The sequence below is a fragment of the Neocloeon triangulifer genome, unplaced genomic scaffold (genome assembly GCF_031216515.1).
Source record: "Neocloeon triangulifer isolate White Clay Creek 2 clone unplaced genomic scaffold, ASM3121651v1 ptg000006l, whole genome shotgun sequence".
NCBI classification, from domain to species: domain Eukaryota; kingdom Metazoa; phylum Arthropoda; class Insecta; order Ephemeroptera; family Baetidae; genus Neocloeon; species Neocloeon triangulifer.
Window position 1 is genome coordinate 4432268 of NW_026775549.1, and position 21820 is coordinate 4454087.

Below are 21820 nucleotides of genomic sequence, written 5' to 3' on the forward strand. Positions count from 1 at the left end.
TGGTAAAATTTGTTATTAATTTTTTTATGTTCTTTATTATCTTTGTCAAGTTGCACTGCCGTCTTTTTCACATTAATTAATATGACATATGACATCATCACAAAGCAACCATGTGTTCATGTTTACATATTATTATGTTTTTATGTGCAAGATTTGAAGAATTTTCCACGTATCGCCCGCCGAAATAAATGACGTCAGTCTGCAGCGGCCGTCGACTTGATCATCCCGAGTGAGACAGGGAGCAGAAAGGTTAGGCAATCTCCGACATAACATGTCACCGGTGCCCTTTGTACCATAGCATAGAAAGACCAAGTTTCAGCATTTTGATACTGCGGCAGCCTGTGAATGATGTCAGGGTTTTAAGCATTCTGTATTTTCCGGCACTTTGAATATATTTTAATTTTATTTATTTTGGAGGGTAAAAAATGTCTTCAAAATGCGGCATCTTGGATTTATTTTAACATACATAATTTCTGCAAGGTTTGAGCTGCAATTCTATCAATTTAAAACCAAACAAATTTAATAATTTAAGCATAAAATTGGTATTTTGTGATCCCTTAAATTTGAAGTTTTCAAGAAAGATTAGGAAAATAAATATTATAACTCCAAATTATTTCTCCCTGATAAATCTCCAAAAACATTTAGAATAAAAGAATTTAAAAAATACTCTAATTTAATTAAATTTAATAATCAGAAAATGCTTGAATTTGCAATATTTGAAAGCAGAAATTCCAAAACCAATTGTGAATAAGGATTCCTCAAGTTCTTTTTTTGAACTTCCATATTGTTTAAATTTATCATTTAATGAGACAAGTAACAGTGTGTGCTGCAAACTTATTTCATTCAACAGATGTTTCGAAATTTTGAATGTACATACATGCACTAGTTATAACAAACGTGCAAACTGCTTTTCAGTTCTCATTAAGTTGCTATAACGAGACACGGCGACAAAATGGAACAAAGCCACGCCTGGATGCTCATTGTGCGGCAGCTAATTGTCGTCCTTTCGCGACGTCTTCATCGAGCAACACAATAATAGGTGCGTGCGATGGCGTGCTAATGAGGTGACACTCTTTGCAACTAACAAACTCTAACAGGGGCAACTTTATCCGAACCAGAGCAGGCGAAATGCACAAACACACAAGCGAGTAGCTTGTTTGAATGAGAGATAGCAAAACACACAACAAACTATTCTGCCGCCGAGAGTGAGTAATCAGTGTGTACGGCTGCATCTCGTGTGTAATTAGGCGACCCAAGGCTGCACAGCGGGCCGGCCGGAATTCGCCCTTACATTTAGTCACACTACACTACTCGCAGATAAACCTCAAGTTGAAATCCGAGATTGTGCAGCGCATTAATTATCTGTTTGAGCACCCGAAAGGTAGAGCCGCGAACCCCTAATTCACCAGACGGGTCCTTTTCCGCGCGATAAATCTTGGTTGCTCACTCGGCCGATGCCGCAAACGCCGCCGGGGCCGCCAGGATGCCAGCGTACAAAGTGCTTTTTAAGCACCGCGCGACTTCAAATTCGCCTGCAAATCTCTGTGTTTGCGTTGATGCTTTCAATTTTCCATCGGGTTGGTTTTTCCTTATTTCGAGGAAAATTCATTAGTTGCCGATGACATGAGAAACATGCTCTTGACTCTTGTGATCAATATTTTATAAATGAGCCATTGAAGCCTTTTGCGATTTTCCAATCTGGCATTCCTTGGAAATTTTTTAATCAGATATAAAGGAGGAAATATTTCCTTCAAGCACTATCAACACGTATAAATATGCGCTTATCTTTTCCTATATTATGTGTTAATTTTTTTATGATCAAAATTGCGTGCAAAATTTGACTACGTTGATAACAATTCTTGTGAAATTTAATTCCTTTTTCCTTCTAGGAATAATCCATTGAGAACCCAAAATATTTAAGTTCTGTTTCTACCCACGAATAATAGAAATAAAAAATGTCCCGCTAGAATGAGATTTAAATACGCAGACTGCAAAACTAAATTTTTTTTACATTTTATTAATTTGAAATTTCATTAAAATTGTATATATTTCCTTCTTCAATCATAGAAAATCAGGCAAAATTGATGTAAAAATGAGCAGTAACCAGAGTTCTTCTAAAACGCTTGAATTAAGAAAAAAGAATGGCAAACCAACAAATTCAAAAGAGTACATCACAAAAAATAATTATAATAATAATAAATTGCTTCCACAAAGAACAAAGCTTGCAGACAGAGGTATATAATTGGGCAGTCTTTGAAGTAATTTGAAATCTTCGTTTTGCTTCCTGCAAGCCCACTTTTAATTTGATTTCTGAGGAAAAGTAGGCCAAGACATTTCAGGTTTAAAGAATTCAATTTGTTTAATTAAAAATAAATTTAAAATTTATTTTATAATGTCATATAAATAAAAAAAAATAAACCTCTTTCAATGTTAGAAGAAAAATATGCAATTTTTTTTTTTTTTTTTTTTTTTTAACCTTTCAAAAGTTGAAAGATGCGTGGAAAACTCCTGCTTATTTCACACGGACTTTGCGACTTGATATATCTGTTGATGAACCTTCTCATTTGAAATTAAATATCTTGCGCTGCCCAGGAATATTTTAAAAAACAAACAGCTCGCAAGGATGTGAGAATCCTCGGTGTTGCTTTTGATGAGCCGCGGGCGAAGAAGAGAGGTGAGTGAGGAGCGAGCGAGCTCTGGGAGAGTTTACAGGGTCTGTGAATATTTGATGGCATAATTTGCATGAGACGCTGCAACGTACATCGCAGCAGCTCGCCTTCATCGACTCAATTTAAAAATTCCATCATCATCGTCGCCGTCTTTCTCTCTCACAGCGGCGTCTTTATACAAATTTTTGGTAATTACTCAACGCTAGATTGCCTTGGTAATTCACATCCCTTGCATTTAGCGCGCGCCGAGAGAGAGAGAGAGAGCAACCCTTTCATCACTGGCGACTAACAACTAGGCCGTTAACTCGCGTCTGTCTCTGCCATTCATTATCCTGGCAAATTGCATCGTCTTTTCTGATTTAAATAACAAGTGGAGGGGGCTGTGTATATCAACGTCAGCTCGTCACAAAAGACGTTATTGTCGTGCCGTTTTTCGGCATTCCTTCCTCACTGGTAACAAGCTCGCGAATTATGTAAAAAAATATATATTGCCTGCGGGACAATTTAATTCAAGTGACAGCCTCTTATTCGTTCTCCTTAAACGGAACATTTACCCATTTATCTCCCAGTTCCGTGAGCTATTTATCTGAGATAGTTCTCTAAACATACCAAATTGGAGGCTGAAACTTTTAAATGACTCGCCGTTTAATTTGCGTGAGTGCAATAATTACTTTGAAGCAAACAAAGAGAGTCTGGGAAATTGCTGCTCGAGCAAAAATCACTATTTCGAACGAGATGAGAAACGCGTTGAGAGAACAAAGAGTCACTTTTGATGAGCATGATTAATTACGTCTGTAACTATAAAGCGAGGCAAAAACGAAAACGGAGCCGAAAGCAAACACGCTCGTCGGCAAACAAAACAAAGAAATGGCACCGAACTTAATTGAGGAAGTTGAGTCGCACGCGGCAAGACAAAGTTATTCAATTTGCAATAAATTAGGTTTGCGAACGAGGTCTGCGCCCCGGTGCAAACAAATAATGTGTAAGCAGTCGCCCCCCTCGCACACAAAGAGCAAGTAGACGCAAACATCGTCGCCCAACAAAGCGAGTGCTGCGTTTGTCTAGGCCCATTAATACATATCAGCGACACCGTGCGCCGAACAATTTACCCGAGATAAACAAGAGTGGGAAATTTACTCGCCGTTTAAAACTTTGAGTCGCCCTGCAAGTAAGAGGGGCTCTGAATAATTAGATAATGCTGAGGTAATTAACTTTCGCAGCGAAACCCGAAAGTGCATTAAAGTGAGTTTGCGTTTTGTTGTTTGGTGTGCAGATGATAAACAAGTTGAACAAGCACAAAAGTCCCTTTCCTCCGAGGCTAATTCCGTCTTCAGCCGTGCGGGAAAATCTTTAATGCGGCCCGGAATGACGCGCCACGGCCAATATATCGATAGTGGATTTGGCAAGAAAAAGGTCGTTAAGTCAAAGCCGTGTGAGCTTGTTTTAAATTCGATTTTAATGCCCTGCTCGCACTTGACGAAAACATTCATCTACTCTCTCGTTGCCGACCCAACACTTCCCTCTTCACCTATCTTAATCGCCATCCTTTCACCAAAACCAGTCGAGCAGACGGCCCAACTGCCTAAATGCAATTAAAAGTTTTGATTCCGCTCTTCAGCAGACGCGTAGAAATTAACCTGGGGCCACGTAAGCAATTGACTTTTGACTGCCGATTTCATTTCCGAAACATCTCCCAGATGGTCTGTAAATATATTTTCTGGCTCGGAAGCAAATTCACGACATGTGGAACAACTTTATTTGAACTTTTCCTCTCATACCAAGTCTAGACTGCTTGTTAATTTCAACTGAAGCACTTTAGCACTTCTTGAAGTGACTTATCCAATTTAACTTTAATGATAATCAATGATCAAATGCATATGAACCAAATATCACAAGTTAATCTTTATAATCAATCTTTTGCCAGCATAATGAAAAAAATATTCAGGATGGCAACCAATGCCTTGCTTAATTAAAAAAAAAACTTTTTTCATGAAGGTTTTATTATTCCTGATTTATCAATACTTGATAATTTTGTTTCTTTTTATTAATTACTGCAATAAATATGAATTTTTATTCATTTTAAGCTTTTAATATTGAGACTTATAGTAATTTTCAACTAAAATTATGTGATATGGTGGCTAAAGTTGCGTCCAGCAATATGCAAAAACGGTTCACCGTTGTTGTTTGCGGCGTTTGAGGTTGGGGTTTTACTGCAATTTATTGCTCGCCACTTCACTGCTATCGCATGCAAATATATGTGCCGACGACAAACCGTGCTTACGCTCTCGCATTTTTAATAAAAACAGCTCACTCGCCAGTAGATTTTTCCGCCGCTGGATTTTCGCTACGGCAAAAGTCACTCTACATTATTATAATGAATAATGCGCGCAGAGTTCCCTTTCACAAACGGCTGAATTGCACGCGCACGGCGTCCTTTTTCGCAGCATCGAACGAACGGAAGAATTTTGTTTTTCGACCTCCGGAATTTTGGGTTTACGTGACCAGCGGATGCTCACACGCTGTATAATAATTTGAACGGATATTCACATGTCCATTCGTCCGCATTTCCCCAGCGTAAAAAACAGAACAGAGGATACCAAAACGAACAGGCAAAATTTTACTGACTGATAAATCTTGATATAATGCTAGTTTGGCTTTGCCCTATGCAAATCCTATGCAAATATTTTCTATCTATGAGAAAATTGGATGGGCGCCGATGGGCGTAGGGAGGATCGTCTATTTTCGTCTTTATATTAATAACGTTTCCTTAAATTTTGCTTCAAAACTTGCAAAAAAAGTTAGATTCTAAGCCATTCAGAGGGTTTATAAAATAAGAATATCAAAAAAATTGATGGAGGCAACCAGCGTGACAAACTTTGATTTTAATTTTGATTTAAATTTCATGTATATCCAGGAACCAATGTTACTTCGCATCTAAAACTCTCTATTTGAAATGACAAACACCAACATTTTGAATCAAATTGTATTTTACTTTCCTGGTAAAAAATTCAAAATATTCCAAAATAATTTTTATTTTGTGATGTTTTACAGATATATCTAATTTGTTTCATAAAGGGTTCTCTTCATCCTGTCCTAATTCTCTAAAACTTAATTAACTGTTACATAAGTTTAAATGTTTTAATCGACCCCTTTAAGAATGAAGTAAAAACAAAATTGAAGACCAAGAACATTTTCAATCTTGCAGTGAAGAATAATTAAATTTGCTTGTTTGTTATATAAGGAAAAAAATGTTTAAATTTATTTGTATGTAATCTTCATGAATTTAATGATTAAGATTTTAAAGTTTCTAGTAAATCAATGGTAATTATCTACCATCTTAAAAATATAATTTTTTCAGTAATGATGTTCTCGCAATTTCGCCAGTAGTTTTTCGGTTGGTGCCAAAATATATCTATGGTGGATGTTGAAATTAATCTTTTGTACTTACAGGGGCCAGACTTGTTGATATGGGCGCCGGTCAAAGTTCAGGTGCGAGAGGAAACACTTGTTAGCCGCGCGAACGAAAAAAGTGCCGGCAGTGTGTGACAGACGGACGAAGCAGGTGCGAGTGAGTTGGCGCACAACCAGCAGCAGAGCAGTCGGCGAGAGAGACAGAGGGAGAGAGACACGCGGGGATGCTACCCTCACCGAGGTGGATGCAGCACTGCGGTTCTCGAGCCGTCGACTGGCGGGGCGGCCGCGACCGGCCAGGCAGGCGCACCAACCAACCCTGCAACTCCCTCCGTCTGCTTTTCGTCCCGCGAAACCAGGGTTCTTTCGACCTCCATTTCTGCAAGCTCTTCACTCCTAATGCTTCTGGTCAAATGTGTTTATTATCGCATAATAAGGATTTGTTTTAAATTAATTGCCACATTTCTATTAAATCTACACCGTCATATTTTGGGGAGAAAAATATCTTGTGTCAAATATAATTTGCAATTTCTTTGTATTGATGTTTTTTTTACAATTTAATTTGAGGAAGTTGTCATATTGAGCTCATCGTTATACCTTCTGAAAATTTCTGAACCTTTTGGACGGACGAATTATATTAACGAAAATTTAAATACAAAATCATTGGCCTAAAATATTTCCCTCAAAATGCGTTTATTTTATTTTTTCGTATCTCTACAACAATTTCAGTAATTTGGGTGTTTCGAAAGATTTTGCCGTGTCAAACAGAGGAGTGTATTTGTGCTGGACTCTCAATCAAATTCAGTTTGATGTTGGCTACATCAAACAAACAAGAAATATATCCTCTCCGTTCCTCTGTTTGTTAACTAGAACCGCGGTATTTGAATAACTGCATAATTACGTAAACACGAGAGACGGAAAATCGAATTTTTGCGCCTGTGCAAATACACGGGATCAATTCCTCCCAAAATGTACACATATTTTTATATCTTAAAGTCCTTTGGCAATATGATCAAAATGATATTTCTCTATTTTTAGGATTTTTACATGTCGGGTATGGTCATCAAAGTTGTATTAGGAGAGAAACTTGGCTGTCCAATTCAGACGGACTTCTGGATATTTGAATGGTAGATTATTCTCACTGCTGGAGTTTATTACGCTAGAGAGTGGAGATATTCGCTGGCGTGTTTTTATTATTCGCGACGCCAATGACGTCAAAATTTTCTGCGCGCTCTCTTTCCAGCTCCGCTCTCCACCCCAACAGACGCTCGCTTTTTTCTGTTATATTTCGCTGCCAGCATCGCGAATGTCACCGCATTGGGCGAAAATAGTTTGGTCGATGTCGACGCAAGGTCGATTTGCACACGCATTCGTGGAGAGACAGACATCTCCGTTATATGCTTTGATGTTTTCGGCTCGAGTGCGTTTTGTACCTGGTTATTTGCGTGTGTTTCGCTACCGTATTTGCAACCCATCCGAAATCCATTTTCGTTCATTACGTTCAAATATGCCAAACATTCGCTTCGCATTTGTGTTTATACAGCCAATGCTCACATCATTATTATTATCTTTGCCGAATTTTTGATTGCCCTTCCATGAGGAAAATTACAATGAAACTATTTAAAAGAAATAAACTGAATAACCAGATTTACATTAAAATCTAATGATTTTCATAAAGCTCAAAATTATGTATAAAAAATTGAATACTTCAAAGAACCTACGATAACAATTTGGCAAATTTTTTTACTTTAAAATTAAATTAATATTTGAATACATAAATAAAAGAACACACTTTTATTTATTCTTCTCGGTCAGTATAAAATTAGAGAAAGATTAAATGATGGCAAAATGAAAAAAAAAAACTAAAATATCATCAAATTATGAAATTTTTCTAATTTTTTTTTTACGAGATTTTAATGGGAAAAGCATGAGTTAAAAAAATTAATTACTTAATTTCAAAGGTTACACATAACTTTGCTCAATTTATTCAAAAAATGTCTGTGAAGGAAGGATTGGTGCCCGCCTTTCTGGTGAAAATTCTCCTCGCACTTTTGATATTGGAAGAAATAATTAAGTTGCAGCGCGTCTGTAATTAGAGAGGCTAATTTAGCGACAGAACTCACTGGCAGATTCGCCACATTTGCTCTGTAATTACACGCACTCTCGCTGCTCTAATTATCCACCTTCGCATTTTCGCGACTCGGGTTGACAATTTAATTCCTTCCACTCTCGCAGTCGCGCTTTGGTTGAGTGCAAGCGACGTCGCGGTTGGGAAAAACAAAAGTGCATAGCAGAATGGGAGCTGAAGGTGTGTTTTTATAAAAAAAAGTAGCAGAGGGAATTTATTTTGTTCAGTGTGTTTGAAATCATCAAAAGCGGCGGCGAGTGCAAGTTTTATGGTCGAGGCTCGTGTAAGCTCCAAGGGCGCTTTTCCCAGCTTTTATTTTCCCTGCACACTCAAGTAGAAATGGCTTCCACCTCAATTCAAAAGAGTTTCCATTTCTCTCTCTGAACATAAAATAAATTTACACGAGACGCTTAATTAAAATTTAAATTAAAAGTCTTCATGTGCCGGAGTAGAAATGTGAATCATGAGTAGCTCTCAATTTAGCTTTTCGAGGATTAAACTTTTTATAATATTCTTTGTTTTGACGCCCTAATATTCACAGAAAAATGGTGTCACCTTTTATACCCTTTTTCTACTTTGCAAATATTAAACAATAGTACTCTTTGTCAGCCGTGTCGTTGACAACGTAGCTTTGCTCTGTTGGTTGCTGAGCTCGTAAAATTTTTAGAAATGTAGGTTATAGGTTATGCGCTTTTTTACTGTTCCCATTCTTTTATTCAAGGAAATCGTCAACGTAAGTATATTTCGAATAAAAGCCGTTGAGAGCGAACTTGCAATAATGGGACTCTATACAAAATGAAAAAAAAAATGCATGCGGTGAAGGGATGGATCGAAAAATTGAAGTGCTGACATTAAAACAGCAAGCTTCCTTTGTTGCAAATTTATTGCGCTGTTTTGGAATTAAATGGAGAGTTTGCCGTTAAAGCAAATGGATATGCCATCATCTTATTTCCTTTGTTGAGCCTTAAATTGCTGTTTCCTTATCTTTGCTGAACAGAAACCAGTTTAACTGCTCAATTAAAAACAATTTTGTTTTTTGAAATTTCAGCATTGACCTATTTTTAATCTCTATCACGAATGTATATATTTGAAATAAAAAAATGGAAAATTAATACAATTTTACTTGAAATGCCTGAAAAATGTATAGGTTGCTTCTGACTGTTGCTGAAATGAAATCTTCCTTGAACAAAAAGTTAATTCGTCAACTGCGACGTGCCCACTTTGCAACTGTTGTTATCCTCGAGCACTCATCCTCTGATCCACACACCCGCAGCATGCAAGTTACTTTTGTTGCGAAACCACATAGCTTAAACTTTTTGCATGTTAATTAACTTTCCTAAAGAAGCACAAAGGATTACTGTCTTCAAGCTTTGCCTCTTTGGAGTCTGCTGAAGGAATTTCGAAACATGAGTCGTCTTCCGCGTGCATAGCTTGAAAACTTTGCACCGCGTTATGGCAAAAGTTTTGCGTTTCTTTGTTTTGCACAACATTTCTCAAATTCGTCGCAGAATGACTTTAAGTCGGAGATGCGAAAGCACCAAAAATTCAATTATTCTTTTCAGAGATTATTTAGTTTTAGCAAACTGCTGTTTAACTGAGGTAAATCTTCAATTCAAATAAAAGTTAAAAGACCTGGAAAAAAGTGAGCAGTTCTCTAAAACGAAATCCGTCCTCTTTGATTAAAAGAAAATATTTGCGTAGCGATCCAACATAGCAGATAGCGCCGCTAGCCCGCCGGGGCTGAGCCCGCGGCTTCCAAAAGAAAATGAAAAGTGGAGGAAAATCGAGTCCATTCATAATGTAGTTTATGGCGTTCCGCAGGGGCGACTCTCCTTTTTGGAAAAGTAGTAGGGCCGTTAGTGGCGTGATAAAAGTGCCGGCTGTGTGTTTTTGCTCCTTATCTTGGCAGGTCTGCTCCATCCTTGCTCCCTTTTGCTGCACCTGTTGATACCAAAATAATACAGACAGATGGATCTTCTTCGCTCTCGGCCCACCATTAAACTGACTCTAACAATGTTTGGAAATAATCCGAGTTCTTGACTTACTTAGCTATTTTGCTGGCCGTCCACAGAGGTATTATGGATTATGAGATGCGCACATTAGGTTTCACACAAGGTTTTAGCCTCTATTCAGATATTATGGTAATCCTCTTTACAACGTGGTGCACAACGATGATAATTCAAATCTCGCATTGTCCATATCTAAACGCTAAACTCCACAATTCAAAGGCTGTAATGCCTGCATTAATACACTTATCTTGTAAATTTAATTATAATTACACATGCATATATATTATTAATTAATTGTTAAATAATATGTTTAAAAACAAAAATGAGCATATTTGCATTCTGAGAAAACTTTTTTTAAACATACCTATTGTTTAGAAAATTCAACCGATTGCGGTCAATGAAGTTGGCTTTTCAGCTATTATTAAATTTTTGAGTAATAGAGAAGAAGCTTATTTGCTTAATTAATTTTTTTATCATTTGGTTGTGCTCTTTTCTATAATTTATTAAAAAATTAACTCTTTTATTTTATGATTTGTAAAGCAGTCTAAATCATAAAAAAAACTAAATAGCCTGAAAATTCCTGTCATGGTGATAAGCTTCAACGCGCGTCAAAAAGGTGGTACTTTTGAATTACGAGGAGGTGCCAGTGCGAAAAGTGGTCACGCGTCTGTGAAAATGTTGCCGTCCATGAAGCCCATCAGAAATTCCCGTCAGTTTATAATTCCTAATTTAAAAAGGCGGCCCCTCTGGCGGTTTGGTCGGCGTGCAGCTTTTTTGCTCGGCGGGCGCCAAGTGCTCTGGCGAACACAAGTAATCCCGGTCCGTTTTATGATGATAGTTAGGAGCAGCAGGGTATAAAAAGTCACGTTACCCAAGGCGCGGAAAGCAAGAGAGAAATCTCCCTCGCAGCTAGGCAGACGTGACCCCGGGGCAATCTCTATGCTGCCAGCTGGTGCTCGACGCTCGCTCGCGGCAAAGAAGCCCCGAAAACAAACAAAAACTGCCCAAAACGCTGGATGTTTAATTCACATTTAACCCTCTTCCCAGCCCACACACGCACGCGAAATTCGACCGTGTAAATTTGCTTTATTTTGCAAAGCGGGTGCTGGCAGAGGGTGTTTGACGAGCCAATTTGTTTATGTGCGCGGCCAACTTTTGAGGTCTGTGTTTTGCGGCTTCAGAGGTATGATTGTTATTGCGCCAAAGGGCCACTAACGTGAGAGCGTCAAATTAATCCTGGCCAGAGTTGACTCGCGATGAAATTTCCACCACTCTCGAATCAAATATGCTCCAGTTGCTCGACGCAAACAAAAGTTTTGACTGCAGCTCAACACTTTGGTTTTCTAACGATGACAGAAAAAAACCATTTGTGACGTCTGCAGCCCAAATTTTCATTATTTTGAACAGCTACGCAATTTTTTTCTTAGATTCATTTTTTTAATATTAAAAATATTTAAAAAGCTAAATAAAAACCGATATTAAAGTTTTAAGTTTAATTGTAAAAGGATGGTTTAAAACTGTTTAAAACAATTTTTTTCTTGATCTGCTACTTTTTATTTGGGAAAAATCTGCAGATGATGAAATAAGTAAATACATTTTCTTGTGAAAAAATTATAAATATAGTAGAAATAATAAAATCGATCCACAATGAAAAAGTGTACATTTTCGAAAATTAAAAAAAAGATTAGATTTTTGTATTTCTTATTTCAAACATTCTAAAATTCACAAAGCTTTTACTGTACTTATATTTTTTTATAAATTTTCAAATTTTTTTGCGCAATAAAGTCCTTTTGCAATCAGCTAACCAAGATGAGCACTTAAGTGACTGTAACAAACAGACATGTGCACTTAAAAAAGTTGCATTGCTGTACTGTTAGTATTTCGTTGGGAAAGCGCATCGAGCGAGTGAGCAGAGAAGCGAGTTCAAAGACAGTGATTCAAGTAGTGTCTTAATGCTGTAATGCACTCTCTCGTCTTGAGTACTAAAGCACAACCTCGCGAATAAAATGCTCTATTGGATTCAATAAAACTAAATAGGAAAAGAGAGAGAAGAGGAAATGAATGCGCTCCTAACTTGAATCTCTGTGTGTATCGGAGGCTTTTTAGATCGCGGCTAATCCGAGTGCCAGCAGCAGCAGCCAGTTATCATGCTCGCCTTGCCAGGATTGCGGAGCGCACCATAAATAAATAGCACTATTGCTGAAGCTGCATTTCGAGTCCAGGGATCAATTTATCTCAACTTGGTGGCTCGGTGCAGATGCTACGCTGCAAATGCGTCTAACACGCGCTTCCTACCACGTTAGCATTCGATTTGAAAGCGGCGAGTCAATGATAATTTATAAAAATTCTTTGACCGGAATTTAGAGCATGAATTTTAAGGAACGATACAAGCTCAATGGGTGTTGTGAGCTGTTCTTATTTATATAATAAAAAGCAATATTTTCTTCATCAATATTTATATGGGCTGCAAATATTTTAATTTAAGCTCATGATTTTTTTGAATAAAACTGATTAGATTAGTAGCAGATCAATAAATTATTAGCTCTGATGTAATTGTATATAGTCTTACAAAATCGTCTGTGACACGTGCTCGTCGCTGATAATATAGAACTTTAAAACAATCAAGAGAATTGTTTGCTCAAAGCTTGCTGTAAAAAATAATTGGATGTGCTGGAGAAATATCCTCCTGCAATTTTCAGATAATGCAGCAGTGCTTCTGATGCACAAGCTGTTGGAAACTTTCCAGGTCAGGTGAAGAGTTGACCCGAATGAATACAAAAGTGACGCGTCCTTGACGCAGCTTTTATGAGAATGAGTTTAGTTAGTAATAAAGCTCACATATATGGAAATATTTCCAACTCGTATACAGCTCGTGTAAATGATGGAAATATTTCAATAAATTTTTGCATCCACGATTTCTCATGCGAGTTATTGCAACACAGCCATATTCAAAACGTATGTAGCACAAATCTATTGATCAAACCTGCATGCATTCACACCATTTATAAAAGTTATTAATTCTGCCAAGCGCAGAAATTACAATCAGGCGTCGTCTTTTTTTATAATCGTAAATACAGTCCAAATTTTTTATTTTGAGGTCGATTTGCATTTGATGAAAGGGATTAAGTCGATTAATGCAGTGTTTACGTGCACGGGAATAACTCAACATGCATAAATTATGTCTTCTTCATTTTTCGGTACTGCTCAATGTTTGGACACTGACCAATTTTGGAAGCCTTTTGCAAGATTCTTCAACAGATTCAGCTGCATGCAAAATTGCAATAGTTTTACATAAAAGCGAATGGCCTGCTCGGAATAAGTCTGTTCATTTAACTTTATTATTTTCCCTCGCATCGCGCCGAGAGCCGGGCAGAAAAGAGCGAGCGCGACCATAGTTTGCATGCGACCGACCTATTTTTTTTTCTCGCAGAATATCATGAAAAACTGAAACCAGCAGAGAGTTATCATATATGCACACCACTCTGTTTTGAAAAGGATAATCTTTTTTCTCTGTTTCTTCTGAGATTGCAAGAGACGCACTTTCCTCTGGTAAAAGCTTTTCTTCAAATGCACGCGCAAAATGCATCTATTTACGCAGAAAGAGAGCGAGTAAACAATCTTCTGAGTAAATATGCACGACCTTCTTTATATTATAAACAAAGTTTATTATTGCAGCATTTGAATTGTATCAACATTTTTTTAAATAAATTTTCTATTTTACAGCCAAATTGACTAATTTTTAACCTTACTGCATTAATTATTATTCTTATTTTTAAATTTTTATGAATATTTGATTTTTATTTTTTATTTTTTGTTCAAAAATTCAAAATATACAATTTAATTAAAAGCACTTAGTAATTTACAAAATTACATATAGTAATCATAATGCTCATAATATTTTTTTATAAATTAATGCAATTAAATAGAAAATCAATTATGTCAAATATAGAATTCAAAATTGCATAATAAAGGTTGAGAGACATGCTAACTGACATCATGAGCCAACATACCTTGTGAATATCCCCCATTATGTAAATGGTGTCGCAAATAAAAAAAATTATTACATAAATGAAATAAAACAATTACAGACAATTATAATAAATAATCTCCTTCTCTGAACTAAAATGGGTTTATTATCCATTAACTTTTGTAATCAGAAATTGGATTCATTGTGCAGAAATTTGAGTAGCGCCATCGCCATCACTCGTTTTTATACAAAAGAAATGGCTGCATTTAAAAGTAGACACGCACTTTTTTATGTGCGTTATGATAATTGAGAGTCCAAACTTGGGCTATGAAACTGCGCTCTTGCTTTTTAGGGGCGATTCTTGCGCCATTTCCTCTCCATCACTTGGCGACATCAAATTTTAACTGTGATAATAAATCTAGTTTACAACTGGGCCATGCATGATGAGATGTTGTACCAGCCTGGTGCTGCAGATTTGTCCAAAAACTTTGTTCGTTGTGCACAAGTCAAGGAAAATTAGCCGTTGCGGTTCAACATAATTTGAGTGTTGCTCAAGCTGGGCTTAAAACTTCCCAATTTCGCATTATATGGCATGAAAATTGGAGCTAAACCAAAATTATGAGTAATAATTCCAAGTTCATATAAAGCAAATTGCCAGTAAAAGTGCCAGAATGGTAATTTTATTTTTGGAAATATTTCGTCTCGATGCATTTATCCAGCCTCAAATGATAACTTCTCTATCTCTGGTATTAGTAGAGAATGCGAATGGAAATAAATTAAAGAGGACGTTCATGATTACTTCTTCATCGCGCGGCTCTTGTAATGGCTTTTTTTGCTATAGGCGTTATAAACGCACTCAAATATGAAGCAATAAAGCAGCAGTTAAATCTCATCGTAAAACAAGTCAAGATTCGCGGGCGCACACACTTGGTTAGCAAAATTTGCCGTATATATCCGCATGAAAAGATCGTGAGTGAATGCAGGCGGAAAGAGTCAAGGAAGAAAAATCTGCACACTCAATGGGACGAGACAAGTTCTATGAATATTCAATGTGGCCTCTTGAAAAATCATCCTCCATTCATTTGCAGCAAGAGCAGGGCATGCACAAACTTTGAGCGTCGCATCAAATAATAATTCTGCACAATCCGCGCGACGTGCCTCATTTACGGCCATTCATGATTCTTTTTAATTTCACCGAGTAACTCTTGCCGCTCAAAAAGCGTCCCTTGTATGTAAAGTGGAAGGGAAAACGGGTGAACAACTTTTCTCCCTGTTGGTTAAAAAGTTAGAGAATTCCTGAATGAGCAAACTTAAGACTTTATAAATATGCAAAATTGCCTCTTTTTCGAAGAAGAACGGAAGGCACAGAATTTGCATCTATTGTGAAGTGCATATTTGAAAAAGAATACACCAAAATATAAAAACTATTTTCTTAACTGTTATGATCATGTTCGGGTCCTGTCCAAATTGACTTTCCCTGTGGAAATAAAAGTGGCGTCAGCAAGAAATAATACTCTCCCAGATCCTGACTGCTGACACTCAAAGCTCGCATGATTGCACGCCAAACCCAGCTGAGCAGCAAATGTGACGCAGAGACCAGCAGAGCGCTCCTTGACCTTTTCCAGGTGGAAACCATTTATACAGAGAGACTGAGAGTGTTTCCGACTCGAGTCTTATGGAGCGTCGTGTGAGGAGCAGCAGCACGATTTCGTACGCGCGTCTTCAGAGTGATTAATTGCAGCAATTTAAATCTTGTCACTCGGCAAACTCCCTTTAATAACACAGTTATTAGGCAACAACGTGTTTCGTGCTTTAATCAGACGAAAACCTGCTTTCCCTCCCACTCAGTTAATTTTGCTACTCACTCTAGCTGAGGAAAGGAAATTTCCGGCGCTAATCAGCTAGTTTTATCAAACTAGGCAGAGAAATTTGTATTATTACTAACTGAATAAATTTTCAGCTCGTATATTTGAACTCGGCGCAGAATATTAATTTTTTTTTATAGGAAAAATAAAATATTAACAATCTGAAGAAAAATATTTGAACAGATCTCAACTCATTAATCATTTGAAAGCAACAGCTTATTTCGTTTTGAATGAAAGCAGTTAAATAATAAATGGATTTCTCACTATATAAGAGCAGCCTGCCCTGAAGCTTATTTTCCCAGGCCTGCTGAGTAGATTGAGATTGAAATTCGTTTGGCAGTAGGGGGCATGTCCTTCATTTTAATTATTTATGAAAAATGACGAAAGCAATTTTTGATTTGTGTTTTTATTAGCAAAAATTACTAATAAAAGAGCAATATTTTATACAAAAGAAGAATTTCTTGATCGAGGGTAGATTCATGATGTTTGAATTTAAATTTGTAGAAAAAAAATATGCAAAAAAATAACCTTATTGATGAAACGCCGAATTTAAATTAAAAAACGTTAAAATAATAAATAGTTTTTTCCCCATAAGTCAGTTTTATTGTAAACCTCAAGAGAAAAATGCTTGCCATTCATTTATTTTTCAATAACTTTGCCTAAAGCCTGTATAAAAAAAAACATATATTAAATTAATTTGTTTAGAAATGATTTCATTCTTGTAAGCACTGGCAAGGATGTTGCTTAATGTATTATATTTAGACTCAATAATCAATAGACGGTATATGACGTAGTGCGTCTCGGCAAATTTTCCTCAAGACGTACTCGGGAGAAATCCGCGTGATGTGCTGAGGTATAGCTACGAGCCAAGAATAGTCTTTGGTCTGCTCTTTGTTTTCCTCCAGTGTGTATTTGTGGTCCCAACAGGCTAATTTTCTCCACGCTCCATCCATCAGAGGAACAATTTAAAAAGATTAACTTGCGCCGCAAACAAATTCCCTAGGCTGTAGCAAAGTGATGAGAGGAACGGCTGAGGTCAGGTCATCATCCCCAGGGTATGAGGGCCAAGTGGACACCCTCTTTTTCACCGCAGCCGGAAAGAAAAATAAAGAGAGCGACTCTTTCCACTTCGCACTTAATTCAGCAGGACGTCGTTATCTTTGCCCACTTGATTTAACGTCGGCGGCAAAGGTGGCCAAACTATGAGCGTTCTCGGAAATGAGAAAGAAAGTCTTTCCCGGTGCTTCTATTCCGGAGATGAGAGCTCAATCAATATTTTTTGCTTTTCCAGTGCGTGCCTCTGTTTGTTCTTCTCTATCTTTCTGTATATTAACACTATATTGCTTTGCACGTAAGACAAATACGTATATAATACGCAATCGCCAATATCAGAGCACTAAACCCAAAGTATCGATTTCCATTTTTACCGAGAAGAGGAGTCTGTGTACGATACGCTGGATTAAGGGTGTAAAATTCTCAATCGATTTCTAAGCTGCAAGGAAATTGAAGCTAAATAAGGTACCGTACAAAATTCCATCTTAAATTTTGCTATCTAGCTAATTACTAATTATTAACTTTTATAACTTCCTTGCTCCTTGCATAAAAATAGTATGAGGGCGCTGAGGGCGATAAAAAAGCCTGACCTGACCAAAGCCAAAATTTAAATTTGTCACCGTACAAATGCTATCTTGACCGCCCAGCTAACTTACAATAGTTCAAAAGCTTTATTGTTAGTTACTGAGGAAAAAACAGCTTCAAAGTTATAAGAAATCTTAGTTTTCATCAAAAAGAGCATTAATATGTCGTTACTACAAAAATTTGAAATTCATATTATTTTGTTGTTGTCACCGCCATTCCTCTGCAACCCTCAGCGAACAACAAAAAGTGAAGAGGATCTTCCTCCTGTCCAAAGCTTGCACTCATTTCACCTCTTTGTGCTGCGACAAAATTATGACAAATAATTATTCCGCTGCGTCATTTGCGTCGGAAATTATTATAAAGATGCTCACAGCAACTCTCGTCGCCGCCGACTTGTCTCTGAAGCACAATCGCGGTGGTTCCTCTGAAACCACCGGGGTCTTTTTACAGCCCCTTTCATTCCATAAATGTGCAAATAATTATTTTCGTGGCCGCTCGCGCCAGTTGTTGTGCGGGCGTTTCTCTCGCAAAGGAAAATGGAAATAATAATTCCAGCTCATTTCAAAACCGCAAGCACCAGGACTTTTTATGGGAGCTCCAGCAGTGAAATGCCGCGTGCGTTCATTGCCGCCCGCCGCCTTCTGTGTGTAATTTGCAAGTCATTAAAATACAAATGCACAAAGGCGTAATAATTAGAGCCAAGTTTCAGCGCGAATAAATTAAAATCCCCGTCCAATTACAATGTAAATTCGTGCAAATATTTCCGAATTGTTGTCGGCGCGACGAAAACAAAAGCCACAAAAGCCCTCCCCGTTGGACCATCAGGCAGAGCGTCGCATGCGAATCTGCAATTCTATTGGCACTTCGCCGAGTTGCTTCCTCTCCGGCCCGACCGAAAACTTTTTAGATTTCCAAGTTCTCTAGGCAATTAACAAGAATTAATCAAATATGATGCCGTTATGAAAATTCAAGACTGAATTCAACTTTTGTTTTGAATTTTAATTCTTACAACGCAGCCTAAATATGAACACATACAAAATGAATATTCATAAACGGCACCTTATTTGATCTCTTCCTATTATGGAATTAGCCGACGATCCCTTACCTAACTGATTTGTATGCAGTGTAGTTCGGGGGAAATTAAAAAAGGCCCGGGCCTTCCCTCGGGGAATGAAGGAAGTGGTCAACCAACCGGTCACTCTCTTCCTTTACTTTAATGTAGGTTTCCCAAAGGGCACCGGAAAAGTAAGCCGAAAGCAAGGTGGGCTCGACCAAAAGTGTTCGCCATCTATTGCGGCCTAGATTGGTTCCTCTTTGATTCTCAGCGGATAACAAAAGGGTCGGCCATCGTGTTTAAGTTTTAAATCTTCACTTGCGGCGGTCTCGTCGCAATCCAATAAATTGCGAGCTTGAGAAAAACGAAACAACGCTGCTGGAAAAACGCGCCCGACCCATGATTTGGAGAGAGACCATAATGAAATACGAGATGGAGGGAAGAGCGCTTTATTTTATTATGCAAATGCTCGGGGCTGAGCAGCTATACATGGAAGGACTGATATGGAGCACGATTTTTGCTTCTGCTTACTGAAAATGTGATTCATAAATAAATAAATAGGCATTATGCAGCGCGCTCCTCCGAAAAAACATCCCTCTCTTCTTGATGAGAAATCGGAAAAGTTTTTGCCCTCTCGTTCAAGCGGTCAAACATTTTTCTGCGCAGCAACGGAAAAAACTCGGAGACACGATCTGTGCTTTTAAATTTTCTTTACAAATTTCGTCATGCGACATACATTTTGAATTGCTGCTCAGGTTCAGAGGCTTGGACGATTTACAATTGCCGGCGCGCCTATTATTTTCGGGCAGAGAAAAGGCGCGGCGCCGAGCACTCTCATTTTCAACTTTATGGCCGTTTAACTGACTCGCAAACAATAAAGAAAAATGTAGCGAGTGAGATGGAGTGATAAGCATGGAGCAACTTCATTTTATGGCCCGCGCTGATATTGTCCTTGGGTAATCATCAACTCTCCGGCATGTATGCAAATGAGAGGGGAATGTGCGTTTACCGCTTTTGCAGATGAATATGGCGTGAACGGAAACTGAGATATGGGAAAAAAGCTCTCGTTTTCAATGTGTTGAGATTATTACTTCGATTCAAATACAAGAAAATTTTATGGAAAGGAAATCGTTTAAAATAAATTGAGGAAGAATTTGAAATGGTTATAATTTGTTTAATAAATAAAATTTTTAAACAGTGCTGATTCCTCCACATTGATTACCATAATGTTTACATTGAATTGATTCGATTTATTGAAAAAAGTATCTGCTTGAAGAACGATTGGGAAGATATTGTTGGAAAAAACTGCAAGAGCCTTAATTTTAATTGGAAAATGTCCAAAAGCGTTTTGTTGAACTTTTTAGAAGTCTCAAATTTTAAAATCTAAATTATAATAATCGAAATGGAATTAAATGTTTTTATTTTTTTAGATATAAAAACTGACGGCCGTCATTCTGTGTGCACGTCAGTCACTCAGCTAACCTCTTCACACTATCGCACACAGCGGTCAAAAGCAAAAATGAAAAAAGGAAAAGTTGGTCGAGCGCGAAGCACTGTCCAGACCGTCACTCAGAATTAAATTGGAACTAAAGAGAGTCATAATTCTCGCTCAATTGCCACTTTTTGCGAGCTCACTCGGCTCTCTCTAGCCATTAGGTTATAAAATAAAACTGCGACAGCCGCATTAGCTGTGGTGTTATTGCCCTGCGGCCACATAAAATCTCGTCAACAGTAATAAGGGAACCCTGTCAGATGACCCTATTTACGAGGCTAAATGATTGAGTGCCGCTGAAACTTAATTATTTTGGTCGACCTTTATATATTGCATTCGACAGGCATTTCGAGCAACAAAGCTTAAAAATATATCGTCTTATTTAATTTTTTTAGCCAAACCAAAATAATTGAGTTTTTAATATTCAATGAGCTCAAACAAATAAGATTAAAAACGCTTTAATTATCTTAATAATTAAGCTCAACATACATTGATTTGATGTCGCTTACTTAAAAAATTGACAAAACATCATAAAACGCGCATCAGGAAACTCTCATTTGTCCAGAAATTACAAAAGAGAAATGACTCGTCCATTTAGTATATTTGCATCGTTTCATCATTTGCTTTGTTCAGTGCTAAAAAGCAGAAAATTTGGAACCCACAGCATCCTTCAATGCTCTTTTGTACACTTGCTTTTTTAGCACAATGAAGCAGGGACAGAAAAAACTGCCAACATTCATCAATCTCGCGAGAAAAACTGACTCAAAAGACGAAATGCTGATGGCTGGAGCGTTTGCTTTTCTTTCATTGCTGCGCATAGAATGGTAGCAGTGGAAGGCACAAAAGTACATAAAAAGCAAAACGAACGTGACTGCTTCTGATATTGTCTGAGCACTTTATTCAGCTAAAAATTGAGTGATCCGTCCAAAGAATGGCGTAAGGCGTAATATTGCAAAATTCAGCCACAGGCTGCTGGTAAAGCTGTTCTTATATACTTCGCCTCTATACACAAAGCATGAGTTATGATTGCAGGAAGTAGGCCCTAGTTTTTTTATATGAAGCGGGAAAACGCGTGTCGCAAAGGTCCGTTTTATTGCTCCCTTTGTTCGCTATGTTTTGCAATGCATTTAAGCTTCAATAAAGTGTGAAGCAATAATACTAGACTGGAAAGAAAAAAAAATTCTCCCTCAAAATCGTTTTCTTCGTAAAAACCCTCCCACGCTTTCTGCGGCACTGCACAATTGTAATCCTATTACATTCATTCAACTTTTACAAGGCCAAAGCAAGGAAAAAATCTTCACGACTAATCGAGCGTGTCTTCTTCCACTTTGCCCACGATAAATGCACTCATACCATACTTACATATTGCAGTAAACTCAAGCTCACTGAAAAGGAAGCAAAGCAATCGGAACAGCGCTGGCAACCTGCATCGCTTCATTGGCACGCGGGTTGCGTTCTTGCTTGCCACAGGCGCTGAAGTAGTGACTTCATTGGTTCAAAAAATAGTATAGATCAAGAAACGTTGTCAATATTAGGTTGATGTATCGCCCTTGTTAGGTGTGCAACCTCTGAATCAGATATAATTTA